Raw genomic sequence first — 17,201 nt, forward strand, 5'->3', positions numbered from 1 at the left:
GTCCCAAGACATGGTGCAATGTCTTATTCTTCATTTCAGTGGATTGATTGGTAGGAAGGTCAGGAGCTGGAGCTGTCTGGGTTATTGCTATTTTGAGGAATGATAATATAGTCTTTCAATAATAATAATAATCAAATGTAAACCTAATTATGCTACTGAAATTATGTATGGAGTTTCTTTCACCTGATATGAATTCCTTTGGGAATCCCTCAGGGGCTGGTCCATGGATTTGTAGGATTTGTTCTGGTGTCTGCTAATCTGGTCCCCATTTTTGGCAATGCCTTGCAGCCAGGGATGCATCAATTGATCACTTTTCTCTAATTAAATCATCACATACTTGGATTCCCAACTGATTTTTCTAGGCTCGCAAAAACACCCCAGTGCTCTGGTACACCCTCTAGAACCTGGGCAGTGACAGCACATGTTGGAGTGGGGAGAGGGATGGTTCCCTCTGACATTTGATAGTAAAGTTTTCACAACCTTCTCCGTTTGCTGTTTCCCTTTGCAGCTTAACCAGTTTCTGTTGCAGTCAGATGTCCACACTATGGACTCTGCCTTGAGCTGTGCAAATTCCACCTGTGCAAGCAGGCAGAGCTTGGGGTGGGGGACAGAGGGAGTCAGCCCAATTCCTCCCCCAGGCAAGAACACCTGGGTACATTTTCCACACTTTGCCCCAGCAGTGTTAATTTGCATTTCTAAAGCTCCTCTCCTGGCTGCCTGGAGCCATTGCTTCTCTTCCAGAGCAGCCATTGGATAACTCACAGGTGGACCTACAGAATTTGCTTTTTTTATCCTTTATTTTGTCTTTTAAACAATATTCTATTAACTATTTATGCTTTAAAGCTTCATCCTTAAAGCTCTTCTAGTTTTGCAAAATGCAACCTAAAGGTGAGCACCATAAAACCCAGATGGAAATTTTACCATCACTAAGCGCCATTGCCGAAGATACACAAAAATTTCCAATGCAGTCAAGTTTTTTCTACTTCTCCTAGCTGTAAAAATTGATTGTCACTTCCCTGGCCCAAGTGACATTAGAAAAGTTGGATTATTAACGAAAAATTTTTCTAATGGTGTAATTTTGTCACTGAAACTGCGGGAAAAACAAAAACTCTCCAAGACTATCTTTACTGTTAGAGAGTCAAGGCGTTACTTGATTCTGGTCAGGATGGGTGACAGAAATAATTTCATCCACACATAGCCCAGGTGTGCAGAGAAAATCATGCCATGACACATGTATTTTACTAGATTATTCCTAAACTGTATACAGTCTGAACCCATTGCAATGCGTTGCTTTAATGTTCATTGCTTCCAAGTTGTGTAGTTCTCACTATTTGGTTTCCTACTGGACCCGGATTTCTCCCCCTCTGAGGTTAATTAGGTCCAGACTCCTGGATTTCCTTGTCGGCCTTTTCCAGACCAGGTGTCTCCTACTGTGCAGGGGGCAGTGTGTGGGGTGGGTGTTCCTTGCTGTTCATTTATGTTTTGTTGATGGTCATTATCTTTGTGGATATCTTTTGGGCTATTCCAGTCTGTTGAGATGTTAAACTCACCTCTGTTGAGTGGTGTAACCTTCCCCAAGGGCAAGGGAAACCAAGCCTGAGTAGTGAAATGAGACTTCCAAAAAATTAGATCTTTGTGTATTTTCCAAGCATCGACTCGCAGGCAGCCCAGTGTGTGAGTGGAATTGAGAGGCAGAGTGGAATTCGGCCGCTGTCTTCCCCAGCAGCTGTGGGAGTGCAGGCACAGAAAGCAGCGAAGCTCCAGCAGTGGCAGCAAGGATTGTCCCCAGTGGCTGGAGATGCCGAAGGAGGGTGCCCAGGCAGAGGATTTCAGCAGAGGATCTGTGGGCAGGCCCAGGGGCTTGCCCCGCTGTGGAGCCCTGGCTGCTGCTGCTGCTGCTGCGTTGCCTTCAGGGCAGGGTCAGTGGCAGCCTCCCATGCTGGTGCTGCAGCCGGGAAGTCCAAATGTCTGGGGCTTCAGAGACCCTGAGCCGAGGGTGAGGGGTCCCCCCGTGTTGAGCTGTGCTGGCGGCTGTTTCTGTGCTCAGGGACACCTGGAATGGGCCGGGCCACTTGGCCACCAGTGGTGCTTCTTTGCAGTCCTTAGGCAGGAGCCGATGTCCCGCTTGGATGCCGTGAGCAGCAAAGTGCCAAGGCAGGCTCTGTGCCAGCCCATCTTCCTGTGGGAGAGATTTGCAAGAGACAGGATTGTGGCCACAGACTGTTTGAAATATGTATCCCTTATCTGCACGGCTAGTGGGTGGGGAATTAGCAGGGTAAGGAATTCCCAACATCAGTTACAAGGGAGAGAATTGAGTGTCTGCTCTGGCTCTTATTCTTGCCCAAGCCAATGGTAAAAGCCTTACCCATGGCATCTTGGTTTCTATCAGCAGCTTGTGAAGGAGTTTCTTTATTTCCCTCTTCATTCTTTCTACCTGATCAGAGCTCTGGGGGTGCCAGGGCTTGTGGAGGTCCCTGTGGTATTCCTAAAGCAGCCATAGCCACTGAAGGGTCTTTGCTGTAAAATGAGTTCCCCATGTGAGTCTGTTGCTTCCCCAATCCCTTATCTTGGAAGTATTTGTTGTGGAAATGCCTTAAGGAGAGATGCAGTGATTGCTGAAGAATTCCGATTTGCTTTTGCCGGCCTGTTGGCTGACATGCTGTCACCAGGAGATATTTGAGCCTTCCTGCAGGGGGCATTTCAGTCCCAGGCTCTTGCAGGCACACACAGCTCTGCCGGTTGAGCTGACCATGTGGGCGGTAACCTGGGCTTGGTCTAATTCCCTTTCCTTAATCAGAGCGTGTCTTGGAGCTCTTGTCCCTTCTCCAGCCCTTGAAGAGCCATCCATAAACACATTTTGTCCCTCAGGCCAGGGAGTTTGTCCTGAATCTCTCCTAGCCTGGCTCTGGAGCTCTGTCCCTGGAATGCAGTCATGGGTGGGGAGCACCAAGGCCGGGCCCCCCCGCGCTGTCCTGGCAGGAGCGGCTGCAGTGGGGACCTAGTGCGGGCGGGAGCGGCCGAGAGCAAGGTTACAGAGCAGACACTGATGAAGACAAAGAGCCTTCATCGGGAATAAGAGCTCCAAAAGGATGAGAGATCTCTAACTATTAGCAGAGCATGTGCTGCACAATATAGTGACGTAGATTTTAGGAATAGAAGCTAGGAGGAGTTTGCCAGAAAGTTCTGTATTAATATGTATTAGCATAGAGTATATAAGTGGGATTTTTGTCCTTATTGTTTGATATGTGAAGAAGGGCAGGACTCTCCCCATATCCCCGGTCGGTTTTGCTTATGCTTTATACTAACCTTAATTATACCGAATTATTCACTGCCAAATTTTTTATATTCTTAAATACCTGCATTTAATAAATTTGATTGTATTCATTTATATACAATTGCTAGTATTTAAAAACTGCTGCTAAATTTACTCTTGTCTGGTAAATTGGACAGATAGAACAACATTTATGACAAAGACAATAGCATAGCACAATCCAGTTTGGCAATTAAGTCTTGAGTGAGTGAACGAGTGATTGCTTCCAGTAAATTAAAAACCCAACGTGCTTGAATGCCGACCTTCTGTTTGCTCAGGCTTCCTCACCTCTGTAGATGAGGTACCTTTCTGCTGCTGGTATGTGGGCATTAAGAGGTCTGTGTTAGAGATGAGGAGGTGCTAAACTCATTCAAACGCGCTGTCCAAAGCAGTGATTTGGCCTCTCTTTGGCTGGGGAGTAGGACCAGCCTTGTTGAACAAAGGCAGCAGCACAAGCTGGGCTCCTCCAGCAGCAGGGACACGCCAGGACCCAGAGGGGACCGTGGCAGCTGAGGGGAACATGGCACCCGAGGGGTCTGTGGCACCAGAGGGGTCTGTGGCACCAGAAGGGACCGTGGCACCAGAGGGGAACATGGCACCAGAGGGGTCTGTGGCACCAGAAGGGACCGTGGCACCAGCCGTGCCCAAGGTCTGAACAGGGTGGCAAATACAGGTGGTGCTAACTGGTTGCATTAACAGCCCAGGCAAGGTGTGGGGAGGAGCCAGGTCTGGGGACCAGCCAAGGAATCCTTACAAGAGTAAATCGTTCTACTGTTCTCTCTAGGACAAAAAAGGAGCAAACCAGTCCAGCTGATATGTGAGGAAGAATACTTCATGTTTATTTAAAATGCTGCTTAATACAGACTTGGGTTTCTTTTGAGTGAACTGATGCTAATAAATATTTGGTCACACAATGTGGGGTTTCTCTGCAAATAGGCCTTGATGGGAAATTTCTGACCCCCTTTGCTTTTGCCCTTTAAGATAAGTTGAGCCCCTGAGTAGCTTTGTTGAGGAATGGAGAATTGTTTGTAGCTCAGAATTTTCTCAGGAGGAGCCTTACATTTTAGCAGAGGAGGAAGGAAAGGCCAAGGTTTAAAAGCCTTCCCCTCCTGAAGTGACACACTTTCAGAGGAGTCAGTGAGGGGATGTCCCCTCAGCCACTGCCAGGGCTGTTTGCCTCCTCTGCAGGCTCAGTATTCTGGGAGTTCCACAAGCCTCAGCTGCCACTGTATTTTCCTCTGAATATTTCTTGTTGAGCAGTGCATGGGACAATATTTTGTGCTAGATTCTTCTCTGGGCTTTGAGGTGAATCTCAGTAATAGTGGTGATTTTCATGTTCGGATGTACTTTTTATAGATAGTAAGGAAAAGGGAAGAGGTAACAAGGAATATTAATTGCTCAAAATGTGAGTGGTCAACCACACTAAAAACGAAGTCCAAACCGATGAATTTTTTTATTTTTTTTCCCCAATAGGTGGGGTAAAATATGCAGTGCTAAAAATGTTCTTTGAAGAGATTCAGCCGGCACCCAGCTGTATGAAAATCAAAACAGCAAAGGATGAGACAGGGCATGGGAAGAATCTTCAGCCCTTCCTGTTGAAGGTACAACAGTATGAAAACTGCCTCTGGATGTTACCCAGAGGTAACACGTGTTATTGGCGGAGAAGAGCTGTTGGTAGCCCAAGTCCTGAGTGGCTGGCCCAGTTTCATTCCTAGCTGGACCAGGGCGGCCGGCTCAGCAGGGGTGGAGGTGGGGGGATCTCGGGGGGCTTCCGCTTCATAGCTGGGCTGGGGGGCCGTGGGGGAGGCACGGAGGGCTGGTGTTCTGCCTTCCTGGGTGACTGCTGCTGCTCAGGCCGTGTCTGAGAGCTGTCAAACCGGACGGTCCTTGGGCTCCCTGGGGGCGACGGAGAGTGGCGCCTTCTTGGCCAGGGTGCTGGAGCTGCAGCAGGGCGACTGAGGAGAGAGGAGTGTCTGAGGCCCCAGCTGCCGGTGGCACACAGGGACCCTCGTGCACAGCAGGGCCCAGAGCTGGCAAGGCTCCCCAGCACGGCTGGAGCTGCTGGCACACCTTGGCCCAGCTGGACAGCTGCCCCTCAAGGCCCTGCCGAGCAGGGGATGGCTCTGGGCAGGGTCCCTGGCCAGGAGCGGGCCCCAGAGCGCGTCTGCCTTTCAAGGGCAATCTGCTCCCTGCTCTTTCTCCTCCCCACCTTGCTCTGCCTCTGCCCGCTGCTCCTGGGGCTGCTCTTGCCCACGCAGCCTCAGTGGCAGCCAGCACTGCCTGCAGCCCCAGCGGGCTCCAAAGGACAAGGCCCAGCAATTAAGAGGCCAATTAAAGCACTGGGCAGCAGCACAACCCTCAGCACAGTTATGTGCACAACCACTGACCATCCACAACTCCACAGCAGCCTCACTGCGAGTGTTTCCTGACTACCAAAAGCCTTTGAAGAAGCTGGAGCGTAGAGGCCAACAGCAACAACTTACTGTTTTCTTCCCTTCCACCACCGGAACCCGACATAGCACAGGACCATGGCAAGTGGCACAGTGAACAGTGTCACTACTGTGCCTATCATGCAGGTCCCGCGCACATCCTGGGGAGAGAAAACTCTTGGGGTGCTTGGTGGATTCTCAGCATCTGCATCTGACTTGCCAAGTGCTTCTGTGGGAGCAATGGGGAGCGTGAACCCGTGCTGTGCTCCACTGCTGAGCTGACAGCTCGCTGGATACGGCCAGGACATTCTCTGTTTCCCCCAGAGATGGGGCCTGCAGGCACCTTGCCATCCCTTGGCACAGGCTGTGCCACCCAACACAGCCCAGAAGGCCGGGAGGAGGAGAGCCCGGGGCCAGTGCAGCTGCTTGGGCAGTCACTCCTTCCAGGGACCCGGGCCAAAGCCATCCCTGAGCAGCCACTGCCAGCCCCGACCCTCCCTGCCCCGTGACAGCTCCCCCAGCCCAAGGGGACAGAGTCAGGCCCTGTCAGGACACACTGGAGCCCTGCTCTCCTCTCTGCCCTTTCCCCACCACGGGCACCCCTAGCAGCCCCTCCCAGGTTTCGGGCACTGTCTCCCATGGAGGGACACCAGCAGGACTGCTCAGCCTGGCTGAGCCTGGCACAGCAAGCACCTTCTGTGGGGCTGCCTGGCATCTCCTCCCTTTGTGTACTGAGGGCTGGCTTGAAGCCACTGCTTCCTGCAGGAAATGATGCCTTCAGCAAGATCTTTTGGTCCATCTCTGGAGAAAGGAAGAGGCACAGCTGGATCAGATGCAACCATTCCCCATTGGGGAGGGGGCATCTTCAGGAAGCAATACTTGTTAAAGACATGGAGAAGGATCAGGAAAATGGCCAGGTGTTGGAGTTGCCAAAAGGCCCTCCTTTCTCCAAACAGCCACCCCTCCTCTTCTACCCCAAGACCAGGAAATTGCAGGGATCTCAGGGTGTCCATGGCCCATGTTGCAGATTGGGCTCCCTGTCAGCTGATGCCAAATGCCTTCCTGCAGAGGCTGGGGAGAAGCTGCAGCCAGCCCAGGCTGGGAAACAGCCCTGCAGGGTGTGACAGCAGCAGGGCTGAGAGGCTGCCATGGATCCCTTCCCACTGTGCTGGGCATTGCGTGTCCAGATGTGGAGAGAAAGGCCCCAGCTCCTGAGTCTCAGGAGAAGGCTGAGGGAAATGCACCCCCCACGGCGTCTCTCCAGGTCACTCAGCATCTTGTCCAGAAGTTTGGATGCCTCCAGGGACTTAGTGTTTCCTGTAAGTTTGTTCCTCCCTCTCGCAGAACCTTAAAAGAAAGTGTTTCAATTTTCCCATGAATGGATCCCACAAAAGCAGTGCTCAGCCTGTGGGGTCAGCAGGGACACACGACTCACCCCTGCCACGGGAGATGGGCTTGGGTGCAGCAACCAGACCAGAATTTGGAGAAATCCTCCCTGCAGACACACCATAACTCATCAACCACTGAAGCTTCTGTTACCTGCTTCCTGCCAGGTTGTCAATGATTATTCGTTGGTGGGACAGTGAGAACATACCTGCAGGAGGTCCAGAGGGCTTCAAAACTTCATCCTGCCAGGCTAATGGAAAAGCCTTCCCAGCAAGCCCATCTAGAAGCCAACCAAGAAGAGAAAATATTCCATTGTGCATCAGGGCTGGCTGTGGCCCTGGGCTCGTGGCAGGGCTCCCACTCGGGGCTGCTCCTGTGCCCTGGGCCTCTGGGCACTCAGGGCAGCTCCAGGAGCAGCTGCAGAGGGAGGGACCTTGGTGCACGAGTCCCGTTTCCCAGGGGCTGGGAACGAGCTCCAGAGGCCTCGAAGCCGAGGCGCCTCCAGCTTTGGCTGCTCCCAGGCTGTGCAAGGACAGGCCCTGGGGGAAGAGCTGCTGCCACACAGCCCTGCCGAGGGCTGAGCCTGGCACAGCAATTACCTCCTGTGCCTGTGCCCGTGCCTGCAATCGCCTTTCGTCTTGAAGCAGGGGCTGCTGATGAGCGACTGCTTCCACTGGGAAAAGCTGCCTTCCACAGAATCTCTATGTCCATCTCTTATGGAGAAAGGAAGGGAGACAGCTGGATCAGATGGAACTGTTCCCCATTTGGGAGGTGGCATCTTCAGGAGGCAATACTTGTCAAAGACATGCAGAAGGATCAGTAAAAGGCCCAGGTGCTTGGGGATATCACAGGGCTCTCTCTTGCCCAAACCTGCACCTGTCCAGATCTACCCCAAGACCAGGACATTGCAAGGATCTCAGGGTGTGCATGGCCCATGGTGCAGTTTGGGCTCCCTGTCAGCTGATGCCAAATGCCTTCCTGCAGAGTCTGCGGAGAAGCTGCAGCCAGCCCAGGCTGGGAAACAGCCCTGCAGGGTGTGACAGCAGCAGCAGCGGGGCTGAGAGGCTGCCATGGATCCCTTCCCACTGTGCTGGGCAATGCGTGTCCAGATGTGCAGAAAAAGCCCCCAGCTGCTGAGTCTCAGGAGAAAGCTGAGGGAAATGCACCCACCACGCCCTTTCTGCAGTTCCTTCACAATTGGTTCCAGGATGTCATTTGAATCAAGCGATTCCTTCAGTCCTCTAAGTTTGTTCATCCCTCTTGGAGGACCTTAACAGAATGTCGTTCCATTTCAGATTAATGGATCCCACAAAAGCAGTGCTCAGCCTGTGGGGTCACCAGGGACACACGACTCACCCCTGCCATGGGAGATGGGCTTGGGTGCAGCAACCAGACCAGGAGCTGGAGAAATCCTCCCTGCAGACACACCTGTAACTCACCAGCCACAGAAGCTTCTGTCACCTGCTGCCTGCCAGGTTGTCAATGAATATTCCTTGGTGGCACAGTGAGAACATACCTGCAGGAGGCTCCAAGGGCTTCAAAACTTTATGCAGCCAAGGTAATGGAGAAGCATTCCCAGGAAGCTCACCTGGAAGAGAGCACTGATGAGAACCATTTCCATGGTGTGCTGGGATCCCCTTCTGCCTTAGGAAACTGGGCTCTGCAGGGGGCTCGGGTAAGGATTTGGGAGCCAGATGTGAATGGACATGGCCGAAGCTGCAGAGGGGCCTGGGGAGCTCTGGGCTGGCTCTGGTCATTCTGCCCACTCTTTCCATGCACTCTGCAACATCTCTGCAGGGGCAGCTGGTCAAGCCCAGGGCTTGTTGGGACACTCTCCCTCCCTTCCTGTGACATAGCCCAGCACAGAACTGGTCTTCCGAGTGCCAGCCCCTCCCAGGTTTTGAGCAGTGTCTCCCCCAGAGGAACCCTAGCGGGACTGCTCAGTACCCGAGTGCCCTGAGCCTGCTCGGGATAATTCCTCTGGGCTGTGCAGGTCTTGTGCGGGCTGTGCCCGCACTGCCAAGCAGCAGAGATGGCAGCTCAAGGCTGAGCAGGGCTCAGGCCCAGAGGCACAGCAATTACCTCCTGTGACTGTGCCTGGCATCGCCTCCCTTCCTGCAGCCGAGGCTGGCACAGAACCACTGCTTCCTCCGGGAAATGCTTCCTTCTGCACAGTCTTTCCTTTCATTTCTGGAGAAAGGAAAAGGGACAGCTGGACAAGATGGAACTGTGGCCTACTGGGGAGGTAGCATCTTCAGGAGATAATGCTGGTGAAAGTCATGAGTAGGCTTCGGGAAATCAGATGAACTTTGGGGTGTCTCTGTAGGGCAAACACAGTCCCTCTTCTAAACTGCCACCCCTCCTGATGTGCTGGGAGAGAAGGAAATTGCAGGGATCTCAGAGTGTGCATGGCCCATGGTGCAGTTTGGGGTCCCTGTCAGTAGATGGTAAATGCCTTCCTGCAGAGGCTGGGGAGAAGCTGCAGCCAGCCCAGGCTGGGAAACAGCCCTGCAGGGTGTGACAGCAGTAGTAGCAGGGCAGAGAGGCTCCCATGGATCCCTTCCCTCTGTGTCGAGCACACCATGTCCAGATGTGCAAAGAAAGCCCAAGGCTGCTGAGTCTCAGGAGAAGGCTGAGGGAAATGCACCCACCTTGTCCTCCCTGCAGCATTTCCTTCAGCATTTTCCACATGCCTTCGGATGGATCCAGGGACATCTTGAGCGCTTTGTCTCGGATATTTCCTGTTGGAGGTCCTTAAAAAAAATAGTTCAGTTTCCCAGGAATGGATCCCACAAAAGCAGTGCTCAGCCTGTGGGGTCAGCAGGGACACACTACTCACCCCTGCGATGGGAGCTGGGCATGGGTGCAGCATCCAGGCCAGAATTTGGAGAACTCCTCCCTGCAGACACACCTGTAACTCAACAGCCACAGAAGCCTCTGTCATTTCTGCTGCTCTGCATGGGCAGGACTGAGGCACAGGAGCTGTGAGGGGATTGCACAGGGCGAGGGCACACACGTGCACGGCTCTGTCCTGGCACATGCAGCGATGCCCCCCTGGCCCAGCTTTGGGCTCTGAGCTGGCAGCTCCCCCAGGGGGAAAGGCCTTGACCTACCCTCACCATCTCCCAGAGGCTCAGTCCTGGATGTAGGTTGGGATGCCAGAGCACCTTCCCCAACAGGTTCATCTGCAAAGAAAGGCAGGACAGAACAGCTCCCAGCACTGCAGGTGATGCTCAGGCTGCCTGGGGCTGGCAAAGGTGCCCCATGAGACACAGCCCTGGGCACAGCCCTGGGCCCTTCCCTTCCCTCTCTGTTCTTCTCCATGGCTGCACACAGCACATGGAAGGACACGCTGGCATTGTGCATGGGAAGAGGACTGACAGCTAAATGCTCCTTCCTCCCACTGACAGCAATCCTGTGGGATTACTTGGGGCTCCAGAAGAGAGAGGGCAAGGATTCCAGAAACCACCAACCCTGAGATGATCTTAAGGGAAATGGCACATATGTGAGCTCTTGGAACATTGACACTGCTTATTTTGTCAGGAAGGGGGAGTTGGGAACTTGCTTCCAACATCCTCCAAGAACTTGAAACCATCCTTCACTAGGACATCCAGAAAACCCATGTCCTGATCCCCATCTACAAGGGAACACAGATCAGAACCATTTCCATGGTGTGCAGGGATCCCCTTCTGCCTTAGGGATCTGGGCGGTGCAAGGGGCTTGGGTAAGGCTGTGGGACCAGATGTGAATGGACATGGCCAACACTGGTTGTTCTCTCCCTCCCACAGAGGAAAGCCTCCCTTGAGAGGTATGGAAAACCATCCCCAGCGCTTCCTGGGGAGAATGAAGCACTGTCCCCAGAAAGGGGAGCCAGGCCATGGGCTCACCTGCTCCCTTCACTTGCCATGGAGCTGCCTGGGCAGCCCTGGCAGGCAGGGTCACTGCCAGGAGGAGCAGGAGGAAGAGTTTCAGAGGAAGGCCCATGGTGCCTTGCCCTCTGCCAGTCCCACAGCTCTTGCTGCCACCGCTGTCCTGACACTGCTGTCCCAGTGTCAGCACCACTGCCGCCGCCGCTGCTGCTGCTGCAACAGTTGTGGTCTGGGACCGACTGGTCGGTGGCTGTGGTGCTGTGCAACCACAGGGCTCTGGCACATCTGTGACCTCAGATGCTGCTGTGACCTCAGCCTGATGTCACCCCAGAGCCTGCTGTGAGCTCATGGCCTTTGCTGTATTCCCAATGTGTACCCTCATCAGTATAAATGGGCTGCCCTGATTGTAAATGTTTTTCTTGATCAAAGGGCCATTGCTTAGGAAGACTTTTGTTTTGCTTGCTGAAACTGTTGGTCAGGCTGTGTCCCTGAACATGCTCTTGATATCTTCCTGTATTAATGGGGATCAAAGAGGCACATATCCCCCTATGCATCTAAAGAGATTGCTTTCTTATAGAAATCTCCCCCCTTTCATGCCTTTAATCTCAACCAGACACAACCAAACCTGTAGAGAAGATGGGCACCCATTGGCTGGCTCAGCTCTGCCCATGCATCTTTTGCCCCAGTCTGCTTCCCATTCATACGCTGTCCTCACGTTCCTCCTCATAACTGCCTCTCATTCTGAATGGCAAGGGAGGAGTCAGTGCTAACTTGGGAATCACCTTTGGGAATATCAGCCTGAAGTGGAGGATTAACAACGGCCAAGTAGGGATTTGGGGAAAGGTCCTTGAGAGCCTGAGCATCACTCTCAAGGCCAGGGTACTGACAAGTCTGTGGGAGGCCAGGGAGTCGGGGGCTCTCCTGCGCTGCATTGCAGTTTGCCTGGCACAGACTTTCCAGTGCAGGGGACAAGGGGTTTGGATCAGGGGATGGGGGGCTGGGGGGGTTCGTTTGAGCTTTTCCTCCACTTTCCATTCCTCATCTAACACCCACCGAGCTAGCAGAAATAATGGTAAGATTTTAGTAATCCAGGCATCCCCTTTATTTGTTAACTCTGTCAATCTGCTTCCAACAGTATCCCAAAAAGGAATGGTTGGTTTTGCCTCGGGGGATACCCTTGGAATGCAGAGGAAAAGCCATTGAACAAACTGTGCTAACAACCGCTTGGAAAACTTTCCTTTCCCTCCCTCCCTCCAAGTTACCCACAATTAGGAAATAAGTCCCCCTCTGCTGTGCTGACAGTCTAGCGCCCATATTCCCTGATCTTAAGCTGCATTGGCACAACAAAATTCTACTCTCCGCTGCAGCAAAAAGAGACAACAAACTAAAGATACGAGTCCAGGGCCAGCTTTAGTTCCAGGGACAGGGAGCCGTCTCTGCAGCTAACTACTGCAGCCTGTAGGTTCATGGGCTCCCCCTCCAGCCCCGGGGGCCAATGCAACCTTCCCTCTACCTGGAGCACCCTCAGTCTAACTTGGGGGATAGGATACTCACCCTCCTTTTGGTCCACTGGACAGGGGCTGCAGCAAAAATCCTCCTTCAGGGAAGTGTTCCCCAGCTGCTAGAGGTTAGCACTTCATCCCCCAAATCAGCTGCTGGAGAAACCTTTCCAGTCGGCTGCGCTCGGAGGCAGCTGAGAGCCAGACCTGCTTTGGGTTAAAATCCACAGTTCATCCCTGGGCTCCGCTCACCGGGGCCTGACGGTGGACACCAAGTGAGGCAACAGCCAGAGCTGAACTCACTTTGCCACTGCGGCCCCATGCCTAGAGTGAGTTCCACCCCAGGAACAGGAGGCCTTAGATGGAGCTAGAGCTATTGCTCCATGGCCTTTTTAGCTGCCAGCCTGCATTCCAAGGAGGCAAGGAGGAGGGGGAGGTCTTTTGCACGGGACAAAAAGGATTTATTACTCTGGGCAATTTGTGGGGCAAAAGGCAAAAATGGAGAAGGTGCAACAACTTAAACATAGGGGAGGTTTGAGGGGAAGGTACAAATTCTTAGCAAATCGGAGAAGTTCTGGGGAGGGGTAAAGGGTAGGGTTCACAAAGGCATTGTCCAATGAGGGAGGCAGGGGGGGAAAACTGGGTCACATGAACTAAAGAGACCTGGAGTTCTAGGGGATTTCCAAAGGGGAATTCCAAGCAGGGGGTTGGCACAAAGCAGGACTGACAGGTAGTTCAGGACAGATTAACCAAGTGGGTGGGAGGCTGTAATTTTGGACTAAACCATTAACTTGGGCAAGAATAGAACATACTATTGACAAGAAGCACACTGCAACACGCCTCTGTGTGAGCTGAGGATCCACACGCTTAGGAGGGAGGGAAGAACCTTTTTGGGAGGGCTTTCTACCTCACTGTCTCCAAAATCTCGGTCTTTGCCCCAGTTCATCACCATTTGGCTGTGGAAGGTGCCCTTGGGCCATAGGAAATCAAAGTCCTGGAGTCACTGAAGTTGGATGGAGTTGTTTTGGTTTATTAACTTACATTTTTTTTGTTGTGAGATAGGATTAGGAGCAAGGCAAAAAACAGGTTTAACTTTAAATGGTTTAAAGAAAAGTTGATTACTAGAAACTATAAGAAAAAAACTTAGAATAAAACTTTACACTACTTGCTCTCTTCCACATGCCTTTTTTTTAATACTGAAAATGTACAAGAAACAACTCAGTTCACCATCTTTAAAAGAGTTTTTTACTAATTTATTTGAAAGAGGAGACTTTGTTTTTCAGTCTATGGAGGTTTCTTCACATGAAACAGTTTCCTTGTGGTTTTGATGTTACAGTGATTAGCTGCTCAGGAGAATGGAAATTTCATTACTATGTAAAAACCCTTTATTCAGACTAACAGTTTTTCTCCTAACTATTATTGAGGACTATACTGACTTAGGAGGCACACTTTAAGGATTATAAATCTAAAAAAAAAGCTTACTTTATTTTAGATAACAGAGGGGTTTTCTTCTCTTTTGTTTTTTGGGGAGGGGCAGAACAGTAGGGGTTTTTTTATTATTTAAACTTAGAGGACTACAGCAATTTTAACATTTGTTCACTTAAATACTAATGCTTTTGTTTATACAGTTGGAAAGGTCATATTCACTCCATAACATTTTTATGTATTATAGAGGAAACAAGAGTCTTTTCTCCATAGTTTAAAAAGAGAAATTTTAGTTCCTGACTTTTCTCCTAGCTTTATTTAGGATTTGACTTTTCTTTTTGTTTGACTTCAGTGTTTTGATATTGTTTGTGTATTACTATTTCTGGGGGGATTTTTTTTCTTTTTTTTTTTTTTTTTTCTATTTTGTTTGTTTGTTTTTGGTACAGTTTTATTCAGGGCATTGAAGGAGTTAATGCCTTACCCAGGCAGCAGAGGGTTCTGTGATTTTCTCCAGGTGGGGCAGTTGCAGTTATTTATGATCAAGAGCCTTTCAAGGCCACGCTGGGGGCTGGGTGAGGACTGTAGGGTTTAGTCAGGGAAGTGGTGATGAGTTTCTGCTTTCATGGCTGTTCTCTGGCGCCAGCTGCACTCAATTCCAGCCGCGGGCCGGGGGCTCTTCCTCCATCCTGCCCTGCTAGCAGGGCTGTGGGGCCTTGCCAGAACGGGGCTCAGCTGTTTTTCCCCAGGCTCCCTGGGCAGCGGGGCGGTCCCGGCCGTTCGGAGCCGCTCTGGGCCAGCGGCAGGGCAGGCTTTTGCCAAGCCGCGGCCACGCCGCTGGAGGGGGAGGCGCTAGGATGTCAGCAACGGGCCTTTCCTTTCCCTGGCTCTCGGGGCTCCTGACTGAAGACAGGGCCCAGCAGCTTCCTGAGCCCTGCCTCAGAGCCCACCTAAACCTGCCCGGCCCGGGCCGCTGTGACTTTGTGAGAGGCTCCAAGGGAAAGAGAACTTACCCGGGGATTTCTCTCTTCACACCTGCGTCTCACAGAGAGGCATAAGCTTGCTTATTGGTCTTGTAACAACGTGTCAATATTAAAAATACGACTGATTGTTTTTTGTCCGATACAAGGGAGACTGCCCAGGCCCCGGCAGGTAGAAAACTGCAGGAAAACTTTACAAACCACCACACTGGAAAAGACTTCCAAGAACATTCAATATTCCTGGATGCCACCAGAAGATAGGATTGAACACAGAAGATCTTCTGCAGTTGAAAGTCAACAAATCCGCTCTCCCCAAGGAATTCCCGAGGTCGGTTTCAGTCCCGATGGATGTTCCTGCCCCTGCATTCATCCAGGTGCCCACAGGGACACAGGATGATGCACACCCCCCCCCACACCCCCAGCCAGGTGTCTTCCCAACATGGATGGCCAGGACCAGGCATCCCAGGGCTCTGCCCAGCGGGGCTCACTGGGGATCATCCAACACCGATCCTCCCATGGGGGATGGAGCTGCAGCAGAGCACCAAGCTCTTCCCGCACTCAGGCCACTCCCAGGGCTTCCCTTGGTGGTGCCTCCGTTTATGTTGGATCAAGTGAGAGCTCCTGGAGAAGCTCTTCCCACACTCGGGACACTCGTAGGGCTTCTCCCCAGTGTGGATGCCCTGGTGGACAGTGACACCGTGTTTCTTCTTCCCTTCTCCTCTTGCCCCAGGCACCCACGGCCGGCTCCTTCTTCCCCACAAACCCACAGCATCCCACTGGAGGGGCAAGGATGGAGCTGGGCCAGGTCGGGCTGGGGCAGCGCTGGGCTCTCGGCCGCTCCCGCCCGCACTCGGTCCCCACTGCAGCCGCTCCTGCCAGGACAGTGCGGGAGGGCCCGGCCTTGGTGCTCCCCACCCATGACTGCATTCCAGGGACAGAGCTCCAGAGCCAGGCTAGGAGAGATTCAGGACAAACTCCCTGGCCTGAGGGACAAAATGTGTTTATGGATGGCTCTTCAAGGGCAGGAGAAGGGACAAGAGCTCCAAGACACGCTCTGATTAAGGAAAGGGAATTAGACCAAGCCCAGGTTACCGCCCACATGGTCAGCTCAACCGGCAGAGCTGTGTGTGCCTGCAAGAGCCTGGGACTGAAATGCCCCCTGCAGGAAGGCTCAAATATCTCCTGGTGACAGCATGTCAGCCAACGGGCCGGCAAAAGCAAATCGGAATTCTTCAGCAATCACTGCATCTCTCCTTAAGGCATTTCCACAACAAATACTTCCAAGATAAGGGATTGGGGAAGCAACAGACTCACATGGGGAACTCATTTCACAGCAAAGACCCTTCAGTGGCTATGGCTGCTTTAGGAATACCACAGGGACCTCCACAAGCCCTGGCACCCCCAGAGCTCTGATCAGGTAGAAAGAATGAAGGGAGAAATAAAGAAACTCCTTTACAAGCTGCTGATAGAAACCAAGATGCCATGGGTAAGGCTTTTACCATTGGCTTGGGCAAGAATAAGAGCCAGAGCAGACACTCAGTTCTCTCCCTTGTAACTGATGTTGGGAATTCCTTACCCTGCTAATTCCCCACCCACTAGGGGTGCAGATAAGGGATACATATTTCAAACAGTCTGTGGCCACAATCCTGTCTCTTGCAAATCTCTCCCACAGGAAGCTGGGCTGGCACAGAGCCTGCCTTGGCACTTTGCTGCTCACGGCATCCAAGCGGGACATCGGCTCCTGCCTAAGGACTGCAAAGAAGCACCACTGGTGGCCAAGTGGCCCGGCCCATTCCAGGTGTCCCTGAGCACAGAAACAGCCGCCAGCACAGCTCAACACGGGGGGACCCCTCACCCTCGGCTCAGGGTCTCTGAAGCCCCGGACATTTGGACTTCCCGGCTGCAGCACCAGCATGGGAGGCTGCCACTGACCCTGCCCTGAAGGCAACGCAGCAGCAGCAGCCAGGGCTCCACAGCGGGGCAAGCCCCTGGGCCTGCCCACAGATCCTCTGCTGAAATCCTCTGCCTGGGCACCCTCCTTCGGCATCTCCAGCCACTGGGGACAATCCTTGCTGCCACTGCTGGAGCTTCGCTGCTTTCTGTGCCTGCACTCCCACAGCTGCTGGGGAAGACAGCGGCAGAATTCCACTCTGCCTCTCAATTCCACTCACACACTGGGCAGCCTGCGAGTCGATGCTTGGAAAATATACACACTTGACATTTTTAAACATCCTATTTCCCTACTCAGACTTGGTTTGCCTGCCCCTTCGGGAAAGGAATATTAAAGGCTTTTTTATGGAATGCTA

The sequence above is a fragment of the Cinclus cinclus genome, unplaced genomic scaffold (genome assembly GCF_963662255.1).
Source record: "Cinclus cinclus unplaced genomic scaffold, bCinCin1.1 SCAFFOLD_120, whole genome shotgun sequence".
Lineage (NCBI taxonomy): Eukaryota > Metazoa > Chordata > Aves > Passeriformes > Cinclidae > Cinclus > Cinclus cinclus.